The sequence below is a fragment of the Onychomys torridus genome, chromosome 19 (genome assembly GCF_903995425.1).
Source record: "Onychomys torridus chromosome 19, mOncTor1.1, whole genome shotgun sequence".
Lineage (NCBI taxonomy): Eukaryota > Metazoa > Chordata > Mammalia > Rodentia > Cricetidae > Onychomys > Onychomys torridus.
In genome coordinates this window covers 32708676-32734831 of record NC_050461.1, presented here as the reverse complement: position 1 = coordinate 32734831, position 26156 = coordinate 32708676, and the positions used below count along the sequence as shown (strand labels likewise).

The 26156-nt window shown below is 41.7% G+C and overlaps 1 protein-coding gene and 1 non-coding gene across 2 annotated transcripts in view; both read left to right on the top strand.

Annotated features, from left to right (window-relative positions):
• The window catches only part of Sgk1 (serum/glucocorticoid regulated kinase 1), a 124256-nt gene that overhangs the window by 50931 nt on the left and 47169 nt on the right, over nt 1-26156 (top strand). The gene's annotated exons all lie outside the window — the stretch shown is intronic.
• LOC118570738 lies at nt 25641-25747 on the top strand. The gene has a single exon (XR_004943232.1). It is a non-coding gene; the product is annotated as a U6 spliceosomal RNA (small nuclear RNA).

The window sequence follows — 26156 nt, the reverse complement described above, 5'->3', positions numbered from 1 at the left end:
GGTATACGTCAGCACACCAACTACTTTCTGTTTAAAAACAGATAAAAGAACAGGAAATGTAAACACCCACCAGACTGCTTTGGTAATAATTGCCTCCTTGGGATTAAAATGGATCAGTCAAGAAGGACTTTGGCTTTATACTATCTGGTTTCAGGACCATATCAATGACAATCGACACAATCGATACCTTACTTATGAGTTTTTGGCAAACACCATAGCTACCAGGAAGCCCACCTGTGGAGAGAAAAGGTTACCATTCCATCCTAGCGGTAGGGAACCAGGCACCACCATGACAAAGATGGCCTCCCGCCAGAAGGCCATTCCGTCACTGCAGAGGAAGTCTGAGGAGAAACTGAAAAGAAAACCGAAAAGCAGGGCGCTTTGGCTCCCACAGCGTCTTCTTCGTTCTCAGTTTGTCAAGGAGCTTGTCCTGGCCCTGGGTGAAGCTTATTGGGGTGTCTCTCAGGTCCTAGCAATCAAGAAACCCAAAGTGTTCATTTTCTTGAGCCCTTGTCTCCTTCCAGGGCCTTGCAAACTTGCAGTGAAGCAGTTGGCACACTCCTTTTTTTTTCCCCTTTGCCTTTATTAGTTGAAGCTGAAATTTTGCACATGCAAACTTTTGTAATACCAAAAGGAGAGGCTAAGACGGAGGGATAACAAAACAAAACAAAAAAGCACCTCAGCAGCCCAGGCTGGCTGTAAATCCTGTACATTCCAGCAGCTGCCTGCCAAAGGCTCGGGGCTGATTCTCATTAAGTCTACCCTCTCATATGGGATAGATTTGGCTGAGTGAGGCTTTCCTCAGACTCTGAGTCCTCTGTATGTCTTTCCACTAAGTCGGCTTAGAAAGCGCTGAGTCAGCAGGCAAAGGCTGTATGCACTGTTTTCTTTCTGGTTTTTTTTTTTTTTTTTTTTTTTTTTAAGACCTAATGAAGTCAAAGTCCACTGGAAGGAGCCGTGACCTGTCACTCCAAATAGAAGGAACACTGAGTTTTTGACATGATTAAGTATCAGGTGCCTCATCTGCCTCAACAGTTTGTGAGAGATATTGATAGAAGCCCCTCTTTTTCTTTTTCTTTTTCTTTTTTTTTTTTTGGTTTTTCCTGACAGGGTTTCTCTGTAGCTTTGGAGTCTGTCCCGGACTAGCTCTGTAGCCCAGGCTGGCCTCGAACTCACAGAGATCCCACCGCCTCTGCCTCCTGAGTGCTGGGATTACAGGTGTGCGCCCCCACCGCCCAGCCAGAAGCCCCTCTTTAATTAGTCAATTAATTAATCAATCAATCAGACATCACGCAGTTCTGGGCTGGAGTCTAAGCACTGCTTCTTACTCAGCTTGCTCTCCATCCTGGAGACCTCTGATCCTAAGGATATGCCTGGTGTCCCTGAATGACTCAGCTTCGAAGCCCAAGAAGAGTGGAAGAGAAAAGATCTGTTGGGGAAATTTCCACCCTGGCTTACTTTTATAACATTGTGAGTTTTCTGATCTTTCTTCAGAAAAATACTATTAAATAATACACTAAAATCAGCCAGATGGCATTAAATGTTTTTGGTTTCCTTTCATTTAAATCATATTTTTATGAAGGCTTATATGGGTTTAAAAAAAAAAAGACTCATTTCAAATTTCCCTCTCCCCTAGTTTCCTACATTTGATGTGACATAATATAGTCTCCAAGAAAATGGGGATCTGGAGAATCCAAGTTTATCACCTACAATTGTCACAATTTCTAGCCCTGAGTTCTCTTGAGAAAGCTCTTACCACAGAAAACACAATTTTTGAATACTAATGGAAGAACAAGCAGAATTTCCTTGTTCTTTATCACTAGACTGTGGACAAATAGTACCATTCTAGATGGACAGATTCGGAAAACCTAGTTTTTACACCAAACTCAGTCACTGCCAGGTCATCTGACCTAACACAGGGTCCCTGACCTACTAACGGTTACCTGGAAGCTGAGAAGAATAAGCATTGATGTCCACCCACCTCCCAGGGCTGCTGAGGTGGGCATGGATGTTTATCTCCAACACCAAGCTCTCGTTTCTGGTGTTTAACTTGCTTGTTTGTTCATTTTGAGACAGGGTCTCCTGTAGCTAGTTCAGTCAGGTCTTGAATTACGTAGCTGAGGATGACTTGGATCTTCCGGTCCTCCCGGCTCCACCTTCTTCATTCCGGGATCACAGGCAAGGCCACCAAACTATGTTTATATGGCGCTGAAAACGGAACCCAGGGCTTCATGAATGCTTGTCAAGTAGCCTACTGTCTATGGCACATCAGCTACCAGTTCTCTTTAAAATCCTGACAATATCAAAAGGGATCATTTTTTGAAAAAGTCATGATAAATAACAAAAAAATGACTCTTAGAACATGAAAATCCATGTAATTATTCTTGCCAATGTTTACTTGTACATAATTATTGTAAATAAGTTGAAAAAAAAAAAGATTAAACCCCAAAGGCTTACAGTTCTTTTCTTTAGAAAAACAGCATTTTAAAAATATTTATTCAGTAAGAGGTATTAAAAGTAGGAAGTTCTTTCTAAGGCTTTGGGTATTTTTCCCTTTGACTTACAGTAACTTGAAATGCCCCCAGTGCCTTCAATTCAAGCGCTCCTTTTTGGATCAGAAGCAGTAAAATGTTACCTTGTATCTGGAGCTCCTGCTAAGAGCTGGTGGGGAGCTACCCTGTCCAGTCAGATTTCATACGTCAATTAATATAAATCCACCTGACTTATATTGTAACAGTTCTTGACCTTCCCAGGGATTAAAAAAAAAAATTGTGTAAGATTTTTTGTTATAACTTGATTATTGAGAACTTAGAAGAAACTTCTTTGTATATCAATTGCTTTTATTTGTGTGCATATTCTTTCCATATCTCAAATGAATATTCATTCTCACATGACTATTGTCACAGTAAACTATTGTTATGGTAATCTTATCCTTTTTGTCCTTAACATTTGGCACATTCATACACTGCAATATAAATTTGATGATTGGCATGATGGGTAATAGTCTACCAGACTGTTATGTTATCTAACCATAGACCCAGGATTAGCATTTTCTTTCTTTTTTTCTTCTTCTTCTTTTTTGAATAAGGCTGAAAATTATGGGGTATTTCTTACTTGGAATAATCTTAGGATAAATTAAATCTTTGTATAAATTCCCAGGAATCTAGTGGTTGGAAGATAATAATGGTGGTGGTAAAATCCTTTCCAAAAGCAAAACAAAACAAAACTACCCCACTCTAGGAACAACCTATCCAACCAATGCTTCACCCCTTCCTTGAAGGGCATATTTTAACCTTTTTTTTTTTTTTTGTCAATTGAGTTAAATGATACATCATTGATTTGATTTAATTTTTTTTCTTGAAATAGAATGTCATTCTATGCTCAATCTGGCATAGAACTCACTGCATAGCCTAAACTGGCCTCCTTATGGCAATCCTCCTGCCTTAGCCTCCCAAGTGTGTTGGAGTTATGGGTGAGAATCACCACACCTTGGCCTTGTGTGCTTTTTATTTTTATTTTTATTTTTTGTGGAGCTGAGGATCGAACCCAGGGCCTTGCACTTGCTAGTCAAGCACACTACCACTGAGCTAAATCCCCAACCCCCCCTTGTATGCTTTTGATCATCAAAAATGTTAAACAATTTTTCCATTTTAAATTTGTTGTGATTCCTTGTAGAGATTTTTTTTTCCTATCTCTCTTCACATGTGTGGACTTTGTATTTGCTTTCAACAATTTAAAATGAATTATTTTCACATAGATATAAAATTTCTTTCAATCTTTTCTATGGCAAATTTTTCTCTTATTCTGAGTCTTGGTTATTCAGCTCACAGGATAAACCATGTCTGTCTGTTTGTCTTTTTCTCTTTCTAACAGAAAAGAAACATCCATTAGTGGAAAGCTAAATTAAGCAAAATGTGCTTCTTATGTAGATATACCAAGCAAGCCCCAGCTCCCAAGACTGGAGATGCATGTAAAATGATTCTAGTCTAACTGGTCTTCTGTCTGTCCCCACAGGCACATTTTGTGACCTGCCAGAGAACCAGGACACTGGGTCCTTTTTTCCAGCCTCCCAAGTTACCCCTCTTTTGGTCCCTGAATGCCATCTCTTTCAGGTCCAGCTCTGCCCTGCCTCAGAAGTCATTCTAGACAGTTCTTCTAGAATGGGGAAGAGGGAGTATGATGCAGGCCACTCTCACATTTCTTTGCACACCAAAGAAACCATTGCTTTATCAACTAAGCAGGATAGACTCTGCTCAACTTAGAGCAGCAATTCTCAACCTGTAGGGCATGCTCCCTTTGGGGAAGGGGGTCAATGACCTTTTCACAGGCATCACCTAAGACCACCAGAAATATCAGGTAGTTACATTATGATTCCTAACAGTAGCAAAATTAAGTTAAGAAGTAGCAAGGAAAATACTTTTATGGTTGGGGTCACCACAACATGAGGAACTGTATTTTAAAAAGTTACAGCATTAGGAAGGTTGAGAACCACTGCTTTCGAGGGATGATTGACGTTACAAAAATAAATGGTAGGTTCAGGACATTGGGGTAAATGATATTCAGGCTTGTACCCATGGATCTCTTCAGCTTTGTACATAAACTCTCCTGTGAGTTCTATGTGACTATCCAATCCATGCCAGCTCCCAGCACTGAGTCTGGACATGGGTAAAGTAAGAGACTGTACCTAGGCTACTCAGGATATAAGACACTCTAGCCGCTCCCCACCCCCTGGTGCATACCCTCAGCCAGCTGTTACCTTGGTAAGACTGTGCTGCCTTTGGTTATGAGCAACCAAGTCTTCCCTACTTGTAATTACATTTATTCATCTTACTATAGTCCTTCCCTGGAGCTACAAGGCTCTTTCCCATTATAATAATATGCTTTTAAGTAATCTTGAGATCATTCAAATTATAAAACAAGACATTTTACAAATTACACAAAAAATGTACAAGAATTTAAAGGATGGAGCTGTAATTTTATACTAGTTGACTTTTTTTTCTTTTTGGCATTGTTTCTCCTTTCCCCAAAGCTTATAGTTTTTGTTTAGACTGTTTACCAAAGTGATAGAATTTAATTTGTCAGGTAACCTCTCTAGAAACTATTCTAGAAACAACTAACCTAAAAAGAGTTTGGGAAAAGATATAGTATACATATATATGTATGTATGTATTATACACATGCATGTGCATATTGACATGGGCTCTCACTGATGTAGCTCCAGCTGGGAGCCTGAAACTCACATGATAGCCCAGGCTGTCTTGCTTCAGCTTTCCCGAGTGCTGAAACTCCAGGTGTGAACCGTCACACCCAGCTGCAGTAATTTATTAAATTAATATTCTTGTCAAAGTGCTAATTCTACAATTCGCCTTTGGTGACCTGGTGAGATCCTTCCTCAGATCTTTTAAAAGAAATGCAAGTCAAACATTAAGCACTGGTAGTACCTGGCCACTCCTTCGCCAGGGGGAAGTCACATGTTTTTCGTTTATTCTGCTTCAACAGAAAATCTTGGATAACCCTGACATTTTTCTGAAACACATGTCAGCCGATGGTGTCCAGAGTAAATCAGTCGCCCAGCTTTCATTTGTCACCAATATCAGACTCCTTTGTCTTTGTGAGCTGGTAAACAAATTGAAATGTTTCTAGGCAAGATTCTAGCAACCTCAACCTAGGTGCCACCTTCTCCTGGAAGAACCATCCGGACCAACAGAAATAAATACATTCATGCCATGGAAGAGACTCAGCTCTCTTAAATGACAAGGTCCAATTCCCTTATTAAACTATTTAACCAGACTTTCAGCCATCCATGTAAGAATATATGAAAATGCTCTTTGAAGTCCAGCCAAATTCCACAGCCTGTTATCTATCATTTTAGTTTACTTTTCCAATGTCTATCAGTCTTGATAGCTATGAATACACAAGTTAGTCTCAATAGACATGTGCCTCCCCCACTCCCCCGGTGGGTATTTCCTGTTGTTTTTCTTGTAGGTTGATGTTTGAGCGACTATTTCAGGAGGTTCACTTAGATTTCTGTACAAGGAAGAATGCAAGCACTCAGCACCTTTGGCAGGGATAGATAAGCAGGAGATAGGTGGCTCCCTGCTTGGGTAATGCAGGTTACAGGTCTTTGCAGATTAGAAAATGCTAAATGTATTAGCTGGGGAGGACCAGAGCCAAAAATAAAAAGGAAAGAAACTGATGGCAGTTGGTTTGCTTCTTGGCTTAGAATGGCATGAATCAGCAGCCTTGAGTTATTTTTAAAACAAGCGAATCTGATCTCCGTATGAAACCAAAGCTTTCAGGTAGAGATCCCCTTTACACATACACGTTGTGACCAGGACACTTAGATGCCGAGTCTCCCCTAGCCCTCCAAAGAGCCTTGATAGTTCTTAATACTTGAAAGTTTCTGTTGTGGGCTTGGCAGCCAAGTACCTCTCTGCAGCGTTTCCTAGAAAGAAGTCATCCCTGACAAGTGATCAGAGAGAAGAAGGATCACCACATACGCACTGAGTGGTACATAGGGGAAGCTATGGGTGACACACAAGAGCACCTCACGCCCGGCGGTGGTGGCACATGCCTTTAATCCCAGCACTCAGGAGGCAGAGCCAGGCATATCTCTGTGAGTTCGAGGCTAGCCTGGGCTAACAAGTGAGTTCCAGCAAAGGCACAAAGCTACACAGAGAAACTCTGTCTCAAAAAACCAAAAAAAAAAAAAAGAGCGCCTCACAGCTGATTCTTTTGGGGACCCACAGAATCTTCCCAGAACAGGAATATAAGCTAAGAAGTGGGGGATTAGTAGGCTAGAGAAAGGTGGGGAAGAGCACCCCAAACAGACGGGCCACAGAAGCCAGGGCCTGGGGATCTGGAACTGAGTAGTAACTGGAACAAGCTAGGTATAGCTCAGTAGAAAACAGAATTCCAGTCACTAAGGGTTTTGGAAAGGCATCTTAATTCTTCCACCTTCCAGAAATGAAGACACATTTTGTGAATTGATCACCGAAGCCGTAGACACATAGGAATAAAGAATGGACAAGAAAGGGTTGAATTCCCAAAATTCTTCCACTGGAGATTGGTGGCTTTGGATTAAGGTTTATGGCTCTGGCCATAAGGATAAAAATGCTGGAGATTTATTACAATAAGCTGGATTCTTGCTTTGCAAAGAGAGCCAAAGTTTACAGCTTTGAGAGAGGAGATTTTCATTTGTTTTTATGGACATATTTACATGGTCTTCAATTTTTAAAATTGCATTTATTTATCTGGGTTGGGGGTAGGGTATGTCTGTGCCAGGGCCCTTGTATGGAAGTCAGAGGACAACTTTTGGGGAGTCTGTTCTCTTTCTGATGACTCATGTCATCAGGGTTGGTGCTGATAACAATGACTGGAGTTCTCAGTTTTAAAGTAGGACAACAACTACAAAGATGATTGTGAAACATGAACAAATTTATTTACCCAATTTGTTCATATAAAGTTACAGAAGGGAGCAGGTAAAATCAAGAGATGGAGGAGCTGTAAGCCCCAAAGGTGATGGTGGGTGAAGGGAGAGGAGGGTAAAGAGGATGAGAGAAGCCTTTGGGTGCAAGTCAGCTGACCACAGGCTATACAGTTCACTCTGCAGTCCACTCCAGAACTCCTCTAGTCTCTTCAAGAGGCCAGGCCTGCTTTGACCAGAGCTTTCCAGTTCTTTGTTGAAGTTAGTTACCTACAAGTGAACAAGAAGGTAAAGGACAACAGATGTTCCCAAGATGCTTCTATTTCTATTGTACTTATTGACTATTTAAGATTTCATTTTTAAGTGTGGGTGTGGGTACCTGTGAAAGCCAGAGACATTGGATCTTCCTGGAACTGGAGTTACAAGCAATTGTGTGAGGGCTACCTGACATGGATGTTGGAAACCGAACTTGAATTCTCTAGAAGACCAGGGCATGGTCTCGACCAGCTCAGCCACCTCTCCAGCCCACGTTTGTTTGTTTTTGAGACAGGGTTGTTCTGTGTAGCCCTATCCTGGAACTCAGTCTGTAGACCAGGCTGGCCTCGAACTCACAGAGATAGGCCTCCCTCTGCCTCCTTAGTGCTAGGCATGGATCACCACTCCAGGCTATTTTGTTTGTTTTTGAGACAAGGTCTCATATATCCCAGGCTGGCCTCAAACTTAAGTATAGCCAAGGCTGTCCTTGAACTTCTGATCCTTCTGGCTCTGCCTCCAGAGTGCTGGGATTACTGGCAAGTTTGGGTGTTGCTGGGATCAAATCCAGGTCTTTGTCCATGGTAACTACTCAAGTACTCCTACAGACTGAGCCACGTCTTCAGCCCTAATAATGATGGTATTGATTCTTTATCAGTGTTGAATATGTCCAAGTGGGTGGTTCATGTCTGTAATCCCAGCATTTGGGAAACTGAAAGAGATTGCTACAAGTATGAGGCACCAGTCTGGGCTACATAATGAGTCCCAGGCCACCCTAGACTTTAAAGCCAAAACTTGTCCCCCAAATCCAAATTGAACCAGTAATATGGCAATATAGCTTAGTGGTAAGAACACTTTCTGCCAAGCCAAAGAACCTGAGTTCAATCCTTTGTTCAATCCCTGGTGAAAGGAGAGAATCGACTTCCAAAAGTTGTCCTCTTACACAACACACACACACACACACACACACACACACACACACACACACACACACAGTAAAGAAAAACAATACAAACAACACAACAAAATTAAGTGCTAGCATTAAAAACTGGACCTGGACACATCTGGCTACACCCTCTTGACTACTCTTACTGAAGACAAACAGGAGTGATTTTCAGGGGGTTAACAGCACCAGCCTTCCCTTGGCTAGGGGCCCTTGCCTTTTAGCACGGTGCCCTAATCAGCTGTGCTAATCAGACCCATGGTTCCTGAGACACACAAAGGAAAAAACCCAGAAGCGCTTGAAGGAGTGTTGTTGGTTGTTTTTTTTTTTTTTGTTTTTTTGTTTTGTTTTGTTTTTTGTTTTTGTTTTTTTCCTGAGCAACTTTTAGAAAATTTGCATTCCAATTTTCTTCACAGTTGAAATCCAAGCAGTTCCAAGGACTCAGTTGTTGATCAAAGATGCCTGAAAAGTCACAGGGCCGATTTCACAGATTGAGTCTGAGCTATATGTATGTCGTGAAGTCCTGTAATGGATGGGTCACGGTTATTATGGATGACAGTATTAAGTCAGAAACACCAATGATCAATGCATTAAAAACAGAAATTCCTGGGTCTGTTTTACAAATGTATGGGCTGAAATTATCTGTAACGTCCAGGCTGGAATGAATTGCACAACACAAAGTTGGCTCTGACTTCTGTGCTCATGGTAAGGATGACCTATAGGTCAGGGACATGACTCAGGAGTTCACTGCATGGTACATCCATGTAGTGCCTGTGGTGCCAATCAGTTGAGCTATGCACAATCTTGTCTAAACACAAATAACTGCAATATTAACCCCAGGCATGAAAATGAGCTGCTCCATACCTAGAAGATGTGCAAGTTGAGGCTAATGGGGCTCCCTTCCTCTTTATGACATGGACCAGGCCCTTAATTCATAAATGGATGCTTTTTTTTTTTTTTCTGTTCAACATCTCAGAAGTACCGAATGCCATTTTGAGTCCTGTGTTTGTGGCTTTGCGCAGAAGTCCATGACAGGTGTCAACTTTGAATGGAGACCATGTGATGAGCAGAGGTAGTTTCTGGCAGGAAAGGCAGACTTCATAATTGACACACAGGCTGTTTTGTCCAGAGGATGTCCCCTCAGCTGTAGGGGGCTTCGTTTCCTTATATTCACACCTTACAATAACCAAGTGCCTTCAAGACAGTTAGCCTGTCCTGGGACTCTACAGGATGTAGAGCTGCGAAGGGCTAACCTGGGCTGCTGACAGAGGGTTAAACAGGAGACTATGAAAGGCAAGAACACTTGGACCAGCCTGTCATGCACTGGACAGATTGCCTGCTATTATATTACCCAGTATCTTTTCTTTTCTTTCTTTCTTTTTTTTTTTTTTTTTGAGACAGGGTCTTACTATGTTGCCATGGCTAGCTTAGAACACACTATATAGACCAGGCAGGCCTTGAACTCATGAGATCTGCCTACCTCTGAGTGCAGAGATTAAAGTTGTGCGCTACTACACCCAGTAGAATTTTTTGAAAAAGGTTAGGGATGTGGCTCGGTTGGTAGAGGCTTTTGTAGCATCCAGAACTGCCTGCATCCAATACACAGCACCACATAAACCAAGCATGGTGGTGGATGACCATTTTTCAGCGCTTGAGATGATAAGCTGTCAAAAAAATAAATACATAAGTGATAACTGGTCCTTGTATATGTCAAGTCCATACCTTCACTTGGGTGTCTCGGTCTATAAAATTAATAATAAAATCTTCACAGTGTTGCTGTGAGGTTTGCATGAGATGTCTGGGGACTGACTTAACTTCTTTCCACCCCTACTCTTCTCATACTTCTTCCCCAGCGTCCCCATCATAAATAAACAAAAATAAAGAAACCAATCGGACCTACCATGAAAGTCAGACGGCAGATCTGAGCTGTGGGCACAGTGCCTGGCCTATCGCTGTCCCTTCCTTGTCTTGTGTTTCCATTGGACAGAAACCTGTTTGTCACCTGGATACGTCCTGTGTCTTTTTGCTCAGCAAAACCCGCATCAAAATAAGGAAAGGGACCGCAAACCAACCACATCATTGAGGTGCTGAGGCTGCTGTGATCTTCTCACAGGAGAGATTTTTACCAATCAACGTTCTTATTTCTAGACATAGATGTCATTTAGCTAACCCTGTCTGTCTTAGGTTTTCTGTTGCTGTGGTGAAACACCATGACCAAAAAGCAAGCTAGGGAGGAAAGAGTTTATTTAGCTTACACTTCCACATTGCTGTTTATCATCGAAGGAAGTCAGCACAGGATCTCAAACAGGGCAGGAACTTGGAGGCAGGAGCTGATGCGGAGGCCTTGGAGGGGTGCTGCTCACTGGCTTGCTTCCCCTGGCTTGCTCAGTCTGCTTTCATATAGAACCCAGGACCAGCAGCCCAGGGATGGCACTTCGCACAGTGGGCTGGGCCCTCCTACATCCATCACTAAATTAAGATCTTGTGAAGACATCTCAACTGAGGTTCCCTGCTCTCAGATAACTCGTTTGTGGGTCAAATTGACATAACACCAGACAGTACAACTGACCTTCTGTCAACTTGACACACAAACGCATCACTATTAAGCCAGACCTTTCCTTTCTTTTTACCACCAAGAGTCTCACATTAAAAACATAAAACCTTTAAAAGTCCCACAGTCTTACAAATTCAAACACATTAAAATTTCACTTTCTTCAGGGCTGTGGGGTTGGGGCCTGTGCAGCAGCATCTTGAACACCGTGAGGGGCCTCAGCATCAAGGATCGTGCAGTGGTCTTCACCCTCGAGTCCTGTGCTGTGTCTTCCTCACCAATGTCTTGTCCTCAGGAAATGAGAAAGGAGAGGGTATGTCTCCATTTCATGAGATTACAATTTATTCAGATAAGGATGTGTTCTGTAAGGTGGTTGAGGTTCCACGCTGGTCAAATGCAAAAAATGGAGATTGCTACAAAGGACTATTTAAATCCAATTAAGCAAGATGTGAAAAAAAAAAAAAAAGGAAAACTCCATTACATTACAAATATATTCCCTTATACATCTTGAGCTATGGTGCCATCCCTCAGACATGGGAAGACCTGGGACACAGTGACAAACACACTGGCTGTTGTGGTGACAATGACCCAATAGATATTAGTGAAATTGGAAGCAAAGTGTGCAAGAGGTAATAACAGTCAGGGTGAGAGTTCTGGGCATATTGGCTACAACTGATGAAGTTGGAACCAACTGGGGGAAAGTCACTGCAATTAATGTGAACAATCCAGCTACAGCTCATTTTAATAGCATGGCTGCTGTTGAATGGCTGACACCTGGCTACTTAGAAGCTCCTATTGACCAATTTAGAAGGTATGGGATTCCTGATGGAAAACCAGAAAATGAGTTTGCATTCAATGCAGAATTTAAAGACAAGGATTTTGCAATTGGCATTATTAAAAGCATTCATGATTATTGGAAAGCATTAGTGACTAAGAAAACAGATGGAGTAGAGCAAAGGACATGGTCAACAAGACAAAGCGACAGCCTACAGAATGGGAAAAGGTCTTCACCAACCCCACATCTGACAGAGGGCTGATATCCAGAATATATAAAGAACTCAAGAAATTAGACAACAAAATGCCTAACAGTCCAATTAAGAAATGGGCTATAGAACTAAACAGAGAATTCTCAACAGAAGAAGTTCAAATGGCTGAAAGACATTTAAGGAATTGCTCAACATCCCTAATTATCTGGGAAATGCAAATCAAAATGACTCTGAGATACCACCTTACACCTGTCAGAATGGCTAAGATCAAAAACACAGAAGACAGCTTATGCTGGAGAAGATGTGGAGCAAGTGGAACTCTCCTCCACTGCTGGTGGGAATGCAAGCTTGTACAGCTACTTTGGAAATCAATATGGCACTTCCTTAGAAAATTGGGAATCCATCTCCCCCAAGACCCAGCTGTAGCACTCTTGGGCATATACTCAAGGAATGCTCAATCATACTACAAGGGCATTTGCTCAGCTATGTTCATATCAGCATTGTTTGTAATAGCCAGAACCTGGAAACAACCTAGATGCCCTTCAACTGAAGAATGGATAAAGAAAATATGGTCCATATACACAATGGAGTACTACTCAGCAGAGAAAAACAATGACATCATGAGGTTTGCAGGCAAATCATCCTGAAAAATCATCCTGAGTGAGGTGACCCAGACTCAGAAGGACAAACATGGTATGTACTCACTCGTAGGAGGATACTAGATGTAAAACAAAGATGACTAGACTGCTACACAACTCCAGGGAGTCTACCTAGAAAATGGGACCCTAGGAAAGACACAGGGATCACCCAATGACAGAGAAATGGATGAGTTCTACATGAACAACCTGGACGACAGTGGGAGTAATGAAGGACAATGTCCAAGGGAAAGAAAGCTTAGGGGAGCAGGAGATCCCAGCTGGATCAAGAACAGAAAGGGAGAACAAGGAATAACAGACCATGATAAATGAAGACCACATGAGAACAGGAATAGGCAGAGTGCTGGAGAGGTCCCCAGAAATCCACAATGATACATCCTCTGTAGACTGCTGGCAATGGTCGAGAGAAAGCCTGATCTAGTCTGATCAGATGGCCAAACACCCTAACAGTCGTGCTAGAACTCTCATCCAATAACTGATGGAAGAGGATGCAGAGATCCTCAGCCAGGCCCCAGGTGGAGCTCCAGGTGTCCAAGTGTAGAGAAAGAGAAGGGACTGTAAGAGTGTGAATTGTTGAGACCAAGATTGAAAAAAGCACAGGGACAAATAGCCAATCGAATGGAAGCACGTGAGTTATGAACCAAAGGCTGTGGAGCCCCCAGCTGGATCAGGCCCTCTGGATAAGTGAGACAATTGAATAGCTTGAACTGTTTGGTAGGCTCCCAAGCTGTGGGACCAGGACCTGACTTAGTGCATGAGCTGGCTGTTTGGAACCTTGGGCTTACACAGGGACACTTTGCTCAGCCTGGAAGGAGGAGACTGGATCTGCCTGTACTGAATCCACCAGGTTTAAATGAATCCCCAGGGGAGTCTTGGCCCTGGAGGAGATGGGAATAGAGGGGAGGGGATGGGGGGCAGGAAGGGGGAGGACAGGGGAACCCATGGCTGATGTGTAAAATTAAAACATAAATATAATAATAAAAAAGAGGGAAAAAAAAGGAAAACAGATGGAAAGGAAATCATTTGCATGAACACCAGCATCAGAGACCCCCCCCCCCCACTTCAAGTGTGGGTCCTGATGCTGCCAAAGCCATTGTGGATGCTTTGTCACCACCATGTGAATCATTCTGCTCTCTGCCAACAGATGTGGATAAATGGTTCCATCACTAGAAAAACTGGTGAGATTCCTCTGGAATACAAGCTGAGACTGCTGCATCCTGTTCACCTGGAAATATTAGATACAAAAGTATTGTCGATTTTCACAGCTTTAAATTTCTATAACTTACCTAATGAAGTAGATTCTCTATGACCTGTCTAACATGTTGAGAAAGTTAGCCATCCTCTCAATACTTCACCTCTCAACCAAGACAGCTTTTTGGAAGCCATTTGGGTGTAGATGAACACATATTGGACAAATATGTTTAGTGTGTTAGGAAATAAAATTATTTTGCTGAAAAAAATTCAAGCTCTCTAAAATCTCTCTCTCTCTCTCTCTCTCTCTCTCTCTCTCTCTCTCTCTCTCTCTCTCTCTCTTTTGCCAGAGCTGAGGACCAAACCCAGGGCCTTACACTCGCTAGGCAAGCACTTTACCACTCAGCTAAAATCCCCAATTCCTAAAATCTCTTTTAAAAGTTCAAATTCTTTCAGCTGTAGACTCCTGTAAAAAAATCAAGATTAAATTAAATACCTTCTTCAAGAGAGAAGAACCAGGGGCTGGAGAGATGGCTCAGTGTAAGAGCACTAGCTGCTCTTCCAGAGGACTCGGGTTCAATTCCCAGCACCCACATGGCAGCTCACAACTATCTATAACTCCAGTTTCAGGGGACCTGACACCCATGGCAAAAAAACACCAATGTACATAAAATAGAAATAAATACATTAGAGAGAGAGAGAGAGAGAGAGAGAGAGAGAGAGAGAGAAGAACCAGGGCACAGTCACAATCTGAACCGCATTTATTGGTAATAACCAGAACCTGGAAACAACCTAGATGCCCGTCAACTGAAGAATAGATTAAGAAAATGTGGTACCTACATACAATGGAGTACTACTCAGCAGAGAAAAACAATGACAGCATGAAATTTGCAGGCAAATGGATGGAACTAGAAAATATCATCCTGAGAGAGGTAACCCAAACCTAGAAGGACAAACTCACTTATAAGTGGACACTAGATATAAAGCAAAGAACAATCAGACTGTAACCCATAGATCCAGGGAGACTACATAGCAGGGGGGACCCTAGGATGACTGTGGCTTATAAGAAGTTTTGTTATTACTCAATCACTGGGCAAGCTTCAGTGAAACATTTCACTATTAGGACTCTGCCCTCTGCAGCACACACAGCTTGTCTTCTAGGCCCTGGCTGGCTGCATTTCACTGCCACTGCTGTTCTTGAACATCCCATGGTATTGGCATCTCCAAAACACTGGCATCTTCTGCTGCAACTGGGCTGCACTCTCACCAATAGCCTCTCATAGGCTCTCTTCATGATGCCAAGCCTCAACTTCTTTGCATGATCCCTTCATTCCATGGCCTTCAGCTGCCACTGAGGCTGCACCTTCACCAATGGACTCTCTTGGCCTCTCGCTGTCAAGCTTCAGCTGCTTTCCATGACCCCTCATGACTTCAAAAGCAGTACCACCTGAGTGAGTCTTACAACAATACCAAGTTTGGCTGTCAGCACAAGGCAAAACCTCAACCACCTCTGGAACACAGATTGTGTGTGCTGACCCTGAGCAAACATCCCAGATTTCACCACAGTGATGCTAGTCTCTTCTTAATCACCATTGCTTTCTTAGCTCTAGCTAACTAGCATCAATTGTCCCAGTAATGCAAAAGATTCACTTCACTGTTGCCAGGCTCTTGTTAATTATGGATGACTCTTCAGCCCCAGCTTTCCAAAATGACAGAATTTCCATTCAAAACTGTAAACGGTCCCAATAGAGTGTTTAAACTTCCCTCTGAAACTTCACAAGCCAGGCTTCCATCATCTGCACTGCCCTCAACATTCTTATCTTCAAATCTCCAACAAAACAGCCCACTGAGCTCTCAATATTCAGTAGCTTTTCTAGCCTAAAGTTCCAAAGTCCTTCCATAATCCACCCAAAAACATGGTCAGGTCTGTCACAGCAATACCCTGCAGTCCTGGTACCAACTTGTCTTAGTTAGGTTATCTATTGCTTCGATGAAACACCATGACCAAAAAGCAACTCGGGGAGGAAAGGGTTTATTTAGCTTAGACTTGCATATTGCTGTTCATCATCAAAGGAAGTCGGGACAGGAACTCAAACAGGGCAGGAACCTCAAGACAGGAGCTGATGCAGAGGCTGTGGAGGAGGGCTACTTACAGGCTGGTGGCTTGCTTAGTCTGCTTTCTTATAGAATCCAGGACCACCAGCCCAGAATGATACCACCTGCAATGGGCTGGGCTCTCCCTAGCCAATCACTGACTAAGAAAATGCCTTACAGCTGGATCTTAGGGAGGCATTTTCTAAGTTGAGGTCCCTCCTTTTAGCAACTTGTGTGTCAAGTTGACATCAACTAGCCAGTAGACTGTCTCAAAAAAGCAAACATACACAAAAGAAAACAATGAACTTTCCTTACCTGCCCATGTATAGGTAAACATGTACTAGGGTTTTAAAAATAATTATCACTTATAGATTAATGAGAATATCTTAGGATTTTTATCGATATCTTTGTCTTTTGTTCTGCACTAGGATTTCATATAGCCCAGGCTCTCCTTGGGCTCTCAATTTAGAAGAGACAGGCCTTAAATGGTGATCCTCCTGCCTCTCTGCCTCCAGTGGGATTACAGTTGTACCACACCACGGCTTGGTTTGCTAAGCTTTCCGAGAACAAGTCAGTCTATGTCATTCATTAGGCCAGGAGTAATGAACAGTAAAGATGGGAAAGTCACTGATAATTTGATTTCTGCAAGGATCATACTATAAAACTTTAAGGCACAATGAAAATATTTTCAAGTGTCATAATGAATTGTTCGAGCTATAATTTGATCATTCATTTTTTTAGTATGCCTTCATCCCAGATAATTTAGAAATAAAACTTAATCTTCAGAGTATTAAAAGTGCTATATTTTTATTTTTTATTTTAGAGGGGGTGCTGAGACTGTGTGTCACATAGCTCAGGCAAGCCTAGAAGTCAATATGTAGCTGAAGATAGCCTTGAACTGACTTTGCTTCCCAAGTGATGGGATTACAGGTATGCACCACTACACCCTCTTTATTATTTTCTTATTAATCCATCACTGTCAACTCTATGTTTCTCAAATTCGAATATAAGGACTCAAAGCTTTTAAAAGAGAAAATATTTAATAGGGATGGAAAAGGATTATATCCATATATATTAGCTTTTATATTTTCATTGTTTAAATGTACTACATATCAGATTGTGTAATGTAAGGACTTTTTCCATGCACATATATGTTGTGCTTAAACATTTTTATTTAAAAGATACTAGAAGCAAACAGAAAGCTATGGAACACACAGGTAATCTAGCACTCACAATGTTCAGATGGTGGGGTCGTGAGCTTGAGGCTAGCCTGAGCTGCAGAGTGAGACTTTGTCTCAAGAAAACAGAAAGAAAATAAAGAAAAGACATGAGAATTATTTTATGTTCGTGTGTGTGTGTGTGTGTGTGTGTGTGTGTGTGTGTGTGTGTATACTAGTGTGTGGATGCCAAACAACAACCATGACTGACATTCCTTTGGTGCTGTCTACGTTGGGGTTTTTGTTTGTTTGGTTTTGCTTTTTGAGACAGAGTGTCTTATTGGCCTGGAACTCACAAGTACACCATACTGGCTGGCCATTGAACCCTAAAGATCTGCCAGTCACTGTCTCTCTAGCTCTGGAATTAACTCACCCATTAAATTAATTAAAGCAACCATTAACTCACCTAGCTTTTTTATATGGGCTCCGGAGGGGACTGAACTCGGATCCTCAAGCTTACAAGCCTTGCACTTTCTTACTTAGCTGTCACTCAAGCCTTGGAATATTTTCTGTAGAGTTACAAAAGGCTGAGATGTTAAGACTCAAGAGGCCCATGCTTTTCAAGTCGTCCAGTTTTTTTCATTTTAGATTAAAAACCAACCAGACACCTGAGTTCAGGAGGAGCGCATAGCCAACAGGAGTTATAAAAAGAGCCAATAAAGGCAGCAGGATATTCCCAAGCCCTTTTGGAAAACAATTGACTTCATGTCTCTTATCTGCAGGCCGGTGGTGGGTTTGGAGCCAGGTCAGCAAGTGAACAGTTTTGCACATGGATTTCTCTGGATCACTTGGCAGCTCAGAAGCTGGTATATTAATTATGAGAGGGAAGCAGAGTGGCTGCTTTCCATAGTAGCACAATGCGGTGCTTTCTGTTGGGTGGGACACTCTGTCCAGATTTCCTTTGTACCAGATGGCCGTCCCCCAAAGCCCTAAACCTCCTGGGATCATTTGGATTCCAGATGTGCTTGCTCCTGTAGTTCAGCAGTTAGGGAGAGGCAATGCTCTCCTCATCAAGTCAGCCTGTAGACTGTTCAGAAATGTGGAGAGGCGTACTTCGAATATATCTGACCATTTTTCATTCCTGACTTTGATCTGCAAAATAAGCACTGTGGCACTGTGGGTTGTTGGTTTTTTTGTTTGTTTGTTTGTTTGTTTGTTTTTTAATATTTAGATTTTGAGTAGAAGAACCCTTGCTCTGTGGATAATGCAGTGATGAACACCAGACAGGATCCAACTCCTGGGTCTCAGGGTTCACAGCTTCTCCTTTCTTAATTCATCAAACTTGTCCTGAATCCAATTACACTCTTTCCATTTGGCAAAATAATTCATTTTGTCCATTAGTAAGTACAATGTACTTTGATATTAGAAAAAAAAAAAAACCCATGTATTCACTTTAATGTGTTCCAGATTGGAGATGCTTATTAAGGCTGGTCTGCCTTATTTCCCAGTTGTGCCAATTAAAAATACTAATTATTTCAGTGCTTGTATCCCAGGATCATCATTCCATGCATGAAAGTTTTTGAAGGAATCAAAATCTACAGAAAAGACTGATTTGGGGAATTAGTCTCATTTTAAAATGTTTTATGTGAGTTTATTAGACAGTGTTGAAACTCTACGGTTTCTAGTCTGTTCTGGGAATCTGCTTGGTGGCAAGGAGTCATCAGAGTTCCTTGCTTTATTACAGCATGACTATAATTGTGTCTGAAAAGGGACATACCTTGATTGAACTGCCACCAGGCTTTCAAGTGAGGTGTCCGCATCTACTCCTTATCATGTCTATAAGAGAATTCAAACTATTCTCGAGACCCATTATTCTCTAAGATAATGGCCACTTTCTGAATTCATAAATCAACCCCCTCTCTTGTTCTCACAAGGGACATCCCAGGTCTGTGTGGACAGGAAGTAGGTTATTTTCTTTTCTGATGTAAAATGGGGGAGAGTGCAAGAATATGATCTTCCCAGCTGGAAGGCAATCTTTTCCCAGTGATGTGGTGAAAAATCTTTGTTAAATTTTTCCAGAAAAAATATCACTAAGTTGGTGCAACAAAGGAAGACATTGGGGAAGGACATGGATGCATTTTTATTGCTATAAACTTGTGTGGGTATGTAGGTTATTTATGGTGTATTATTTCCCATGACACGTTTGTTCTCATTTAAATGAGATTGCAATCACATACTTCATTTATGCCCTCTGATATCCTGTTGCATGATAGAAGAGAATATTTTCGGTAGAAAGTTGTTTCAATGGGGTTAGATAATGCGCTAAGGCTCAGAAAACAAAGCTATGGTAAGAAGCCACTTTCCTTAAAGACTGCATATAAATGAAATTTACTTACTTTATGGAAGTGAGGCCAGGGACATTGAGTTCCCAAACCGTAAAGCATTCACTCAACAATGAGTTCTACAGTGGCAGCCTTTGGAATGATTATGGCGGGTGCCTTGTTATCCAAATGTAAGTAACGGTGGGAGGGTGGGAGGGATTGAGAGTTCTCCTGATGAGTGCACCCATGAGCGCATGGGCATTAACAGCCTTCTAAGGAGAGCCTGAGCTCCACATGGAGGAAAACACAATTGGCATAATTATCTAAAAGAAACAACAACAACAAAGAAGACAAAGTAAAAAACCCCTCTTTAAAAAATTAATTGATTAAAAATAATTCAAGGCTGAAGAGAGGGCTCAGTGGGTAGGAGCACCGGCTGCCCTTTCAGAGAACCCAGGTTTGACTCTCCGAACCCACATAATGGCTCACAACTGTTAACACCAGTCCCAAGGGATCCGACATCTTCTGGCCTCCTCAGGCTTCAGGCATGCACACGGTACTCAGGCACACATGCAGGCAAATACCTATAAAATAATAAAATAAACCTAGCTCATTAAGTGAAATGCTTGATTTTGTTCTTCATTTAAATATATGGTATACATACATTCATACATACACTTCTTACAGTTAAATCTGTTCTAAGGTTTTTATGCAGAATTCCATTATTTTGAAGCAATCCCCTGGTTTTTTCTGAGAGTTTTGATCTTTCATTTTGCTCCTCGCTGTTCTCATCCCCCTCTCTTTTCGACGTTGGGTTCATTTGCTTCAGAGTTGTCCCTAACTCCTAGACCTCAGGAAGTTCTTCAGGAACCTTAACCTTCGCCCCAGAGGCCACGTGAAAGTTTGCACGACACATCCCTTATCCTTAGCAGAGTCACATGAGGAAGATGTTATCTTGTTTTTCATGGCTCAAAAGAACATTCCAGAACCTAAACTTGTACTTTGTTGTGTTATTTTGTTAGTCTGATTCGGTTTACCTTCATGCTTCAAGCCTCGCCTGTTTTGTGAAGATAACCAAGCATTTCTCACTAATAAGAACTCTAAAATCAGGGTGTGATGGCACACACCTTTAATCCCAGCACTTGAGAGGCAGAAGCAGGTGGACCTCTGGGGGTCTGAGACAGGCACAGTCTTTCATAGCCAGTTTCATGGCTACATAGACCCTCTGCCCTGCATTTGCGAAGTTTCGTTTTGACCCTTTAAGGGTCTTGTTAAGTTAATAATTTGTTTAAATTTAGAATTGTTTTTAGTGTAATTAATAAGGGTATTTATAGAGTGTGGAGGCTATTTAGAATTGTTTTAGTGTAATTAATAAGCGTGTTTATAGAGTGTGGAGGCTATATAGAAATAATACCTACATCAAAAAACCCTGGTTTTTGTTTCTCTATTCTTTTTTTCGGACATTTTTCCTTTTCTCTTGGGGGAATTTCTAATTTTTGTGTTTTTCCAGAAAATTTCTGGTCAAAAAAATATATATATTTTTAAATCAGAAACTATCTGCATAATACTGGTAAGACAACTGGTTTCACTTGACATTTCATGGGATGATGAACAATTTTAGGGATGTTTTGGGTCACTTAAATCTAATGTCTATTGTTTTCTCCTCCTCACCTTCCTCTTTATTTTGGGAAAGCTGGCTGAGAGTGGTGACCACATATACAGACGTGCCATTTGGAGTTCATTCATGCCCCGGGAGTTGAGGCTTTTAGAACAGTAGCCGAGGTAACCTTGCCTGGCACGCTCCGTGTTCAAAAGTGCCTCCCTGGCATGTGGCTTTACTTTGGGAAAGAATCCATGGGAAACTTAGCCAACAAGAGTAATGCGTGAAGCCGTGGAGACTTAAAGGAAATCATCACAGTTGACACTCTCTGTCTCCTTTTTCCTGATGACACAGAGTGACCTGAGGGATAAGTATCACACAGCCTTATTTTCGTACAAGTCCGGAGAAAGTACTGCTCCAAGGTAGAATGGATGACTGTGAGCATGATGCACCTGCCTTCGAGGTCTCCCAACAACAGATGTTGCTGGGAAAAGTCTAAGGTTATCATTTCAACCACACATCGCTTATTTCTTTATAATGCTGCCTTATTTCATAGCTTTGTCCAACGATGGCTTTCTACTCCTAGACATCAACAGACCCCATCTTCACTTTATTTTCTGTTTGTTTGTTTAATTTGTTGAGATAGGTTCTCATTTAACTCAAGCTGACCTGGAACTTGTTCTGATCCTGTCTGTACCCGAGGAATGCCAGAATTGTTAAGTGTGTGCCATTCTGCGTGTTTTATCTGGTACCCAAGGATTCATGTATACTAGACAGGCACTCTATCAAACTCAGCGATATATGTTCTGTTTGTTATGGGGTGGGGGGAGACTGGTTCACAAATATAGATAAGTCATTTTTGAATCGGAAAGATAGCGTACATTAAATATTTATTAATTGTGTACATGTGAGCAGGTGTGTGCATATACACACAGAGACCAGAGGAGAATTTTGCACAGTTAGCTCTCTCTTTCTACTTTTACATGGGCTCTGGAATCAAACTCAGGTTTCCAGGATTTCACTGCAAGCACCCTTACCTGCAGAGCTATCTCATAGGTCCCTGATTTTTTGTTTGTTTGTTTGTTTTTTAATTGAAGTGCAAGGGCTTGGTGGTACATGCTTGTAATCCCAGCCCTTGGGATGTAGAGGCAGGGAGATCAAGCATCATAATGAGTTTGAGACCAGTGTTAGCTACAGGTGACTCTGTCTTAATAGAAAAATAATTTGAGAAACTTGAAAATAAAAGAAAAACATTCAAACAATCTCAATAAGCATTGACTCATATATTCATCTTCAAAACACATTCAAAACACAACTTTATATTGATTCCTTTTATTAAACATGATATGGATAATGCTTCTCCATATTTTTAAAACCACCTCTTAGCCAAGTGAGATGGCCCATAACTCTAATCTCAGTGCGTAAGAGGCTGAGGCAGGTGGACACCGAGTTTCTGGAAGGCTAGCCTGGGTTACATAGAGCCACGGTGTCTCAAAACAAATTAACAATGGCCAGGAGTAGTAACATTTGCCTTTAATGCCAGCACTCAGGAGGCAGAGGCAATTGGATCTGTGTGTGTTCCAGGCCAGCCTGGTCTACACATAAGAGACCTTGTCTCAAAACAACAACAAAAACCTACCTGACAAATGGCGGTTTGTAGGGAGCATGTGAATTTTTTTGTTTTTGTTTTTCGAGACAGGGTTTCTCTGTATAGCTTTGTGCCTGTCCTGGATCTCACTCTGTAGCCCAGGCTGGCCTCGAACTCACAGAGATCCGCCTGGCTCTGCCTCCCGGGTGCTGGGAGTGCGCCACCACAGCCCGGCAACATGTGAATTCTTACATACCATATTTACTCAGACTTTTTTTTCTATCAAGTATTAGGTTAAGTTGCTTCCAGTAATCTGTTGTTGCTGTTGTTCTGTTCTGTTCTTTATTTAGTTTTGATAAGGGGCTGGCCTTGAGCCTCCTCCTGCCTCAGCGTTCTGAGTACTGGGATTATAGGTGAGCCATTCAGCCTAGCTAGGTTTATGAATTTTTTTTAGATTTATGAATCACTTATTAGGACACACTACCCAAATTGAGATACATGGGGCAAGATTATCGAGCATCTTAAAGCTCTGGAAACATAATAGCTTCCCAAAAATTTTAAAAATTAATGATTAACAGTCGATGAGAATGTTTGCTTTTATCAAACCTACGTTGAAATATGGTTATTTTAAAAATTAGGTCTCTATATTATCTAGATATCATTTTCTTTCCAAATATAGACAGCCTAACTAAATATCATTATTGCTAGCCCATGTCTTTATTTGGGAAAGAAAGATAAATGTACAATATTTGAAATCTATGGGTTAAGCATTTTCCTCTCTGGCTTTTCTGTGTATTGTCTGGTGATTTGGGGGGAGTGTGGTGATGAATCTGTGAACTAATTTTTGATCTGCATCAGCAATCTTTGAGGCAGATTTTCCATAGTATCAAGGGCTGATGCCTGACTCATCTGCAGGAGAATTACATAAATTACTGTGTGCTGAGCTGTGGTCCTTTACTCCTCCTCGGCATCTAATTATTGCAAGGTCAAATCCGTTAATCATCACCCAGATGTGCATCATGCTCATGTCTTGAACAGAATTTTTTGTTTTTGTTTTTCTGCACATAGATATTTCAGTGATTTTAGCTGAGGGAACCAAGCGTTGAAAAAAGTGAAATGCCTAGCTCAAGAAAGAAACTCCAAAGATTTATTTAAGCTACATTATTTACCCATTGTGTGTACACCACAATGGATGTGTGTGGAAGTCAGAGGACAACTTACAGGCGTTCTCTCCTTCCACCATAGGAGAGAATTGAACTCAGGTCTTCAGGCTTGGCAGCAAGTGCCTTAACCCATTGAGCCATCTTACTGGCCCAAAAGATTTTAATGAAGTTTTTTCTTTTCTTTTCTTTTTTAAACCTAATTTCCCACTCCTAAACTTATGACCTCATTCTCACTGTTCTCCACAGAGAACAAAGCCCCGATCTGTGCGTGCTAGCACATACCCACACATAGAAACCATGTGGAAATCATTGCTGGTGTATACATGTGTATATATACGTGCATGGACATTGTCCTGAAAGAACCCACCAAGAACTTGCTGTAGTGGTCAGTAAGACATGGGGACACACCATCTCTTCCCTGTCTGTGCATGTCATCTGATGGGAGCTACTGTTCCCCCTTGAAAATCACTTTAGGATACGACTGGATCACTTCCATGAATGTTGCGAAGAGAGATTCAATCTTTTTTTTTTTGGTAGGAAACTAAGCGTTTGTGAGACATCGAGACAGAGTCGGGACTTCTGTGCAGAGACACCATGGCAGCAACAGGATAGAATGACTTTAGCAGACGACGTCTAAGTGGGAGGTGGCTCTGACTTATTTCCCTTTGTGCCCTCGAACGTTATGTACTGGAGTCAATGGGGAGGGTAAGGCAGATTTGCAGAACAGGACGAGGTGGCTGCCCAGCACAGCAGATGGGAGACAAGGTGCTGCAGATCCCTCTTTTATCTCTCTGCTGTAGCCCCCACCACGTGTAACTGTAGCAAGCAAAGGACTTATTCTCATCCCACCACACACAGCGCTTAGCACTCTTGGGAGACCCTGAGGTATGCTGAAAATAAGGTAGCGTAAACATCCTCTGTGTCTGTTTTTGCAGGAGCGACTTCTGGTTTTGAGCAGAGGCCCCTAATAAGATGTGCACATAACTAAAACAGATGCTTACCGTCTACGCTGTATTTATTTGCTTGTTGTGGCTTTTTGAGACAAGGCTTCTCTCTTTCTCGGCTGATCCCGAACTCTTGAGGGGACTGACTGCAGTCTTCCTGTCTCAACCTCTTGAATGCTCAGGTACACAGGTGGGCGCAACCACGCCCAGTGTATCATTCATCTATTTAGCAGGTATCCATTGATTGACCACTATGTTCTATATGTATGCTGCCTTGCTAAGATGCTGGGGCTGGTTTCTGAACAATTCAGAATGCAGTCTATCTGCACAGCTAAGAATATCTAAAAGACAAATAATAAGCAATAACAATGCTTTGTTTTATTCAAGAAGCACGTAATCTTTGCTTTCTGTCCCCTACTGTTTTTATTTCTATGTCCTGGAAATGAAGACTTGCCCTTAATTGTTTTTTAATCATAACTTGGTGGTGGTGGTGGTGGTAGTGGGGCGCATTCTGTCTTATCATCATTATTTTCCCAAAAGAAACCGATCATTAAAACAATCTATTTTGCACCATCTAGGAAAGAAAGTAAATACTTTCTCTAACAAGAGTGAATTCCGGCCAGGCCTGGTGGCACACATTTGTAACCCCAGTGCGTGGGAGGTGAAGGTAGGGAGATCAAGGGGTCAGTCTTCCACTATCGGATACTAGAAGCCAGCCTGGACTGCAAGAGACCTTTGTGTTACAAACAAACAAACAAACAAACACAAGTGCTCACTTCAGCAGCACATATACTAAAATTGGAACGATACAGAGAAGATTAGCATGGCCCCGGCACAAGGATGACACGCAAATTTGTGAAGGGTTCCATATTTGAAAACAAAGCAAAACAAACACAAACAAAAAAACCCACTTCAATAAACAAATAACCTAGGCTTGTTCAATTTCCATAAACTGCAAAATAATATCGACAATAATAACAGTAACAACAATAATAGTGAATCTTAAAGAAGAAAGAAAAGAAGGAATGAAGGAGAAACCTGTCTCGTTTAAAAAAAAAGGAGGAAGGAGGAAAGAAAAGAAAACAGGAAGACATAATTGCATTTACTTCTCCCAAGTTAATTGGTTCCTTAAGAAAACAGGACAGTGATAATAATCTCATCATCATGGAGACGGTATCAGTATAAAAAGAATCTCTGTAAAGCACAGCGAAGAGAGAGCTCTTCCTCCTTGGCTTTGGGTACAGAAAGCCACAGATTGTTTTTTCAAGGTTTTCTAGAAGCGCC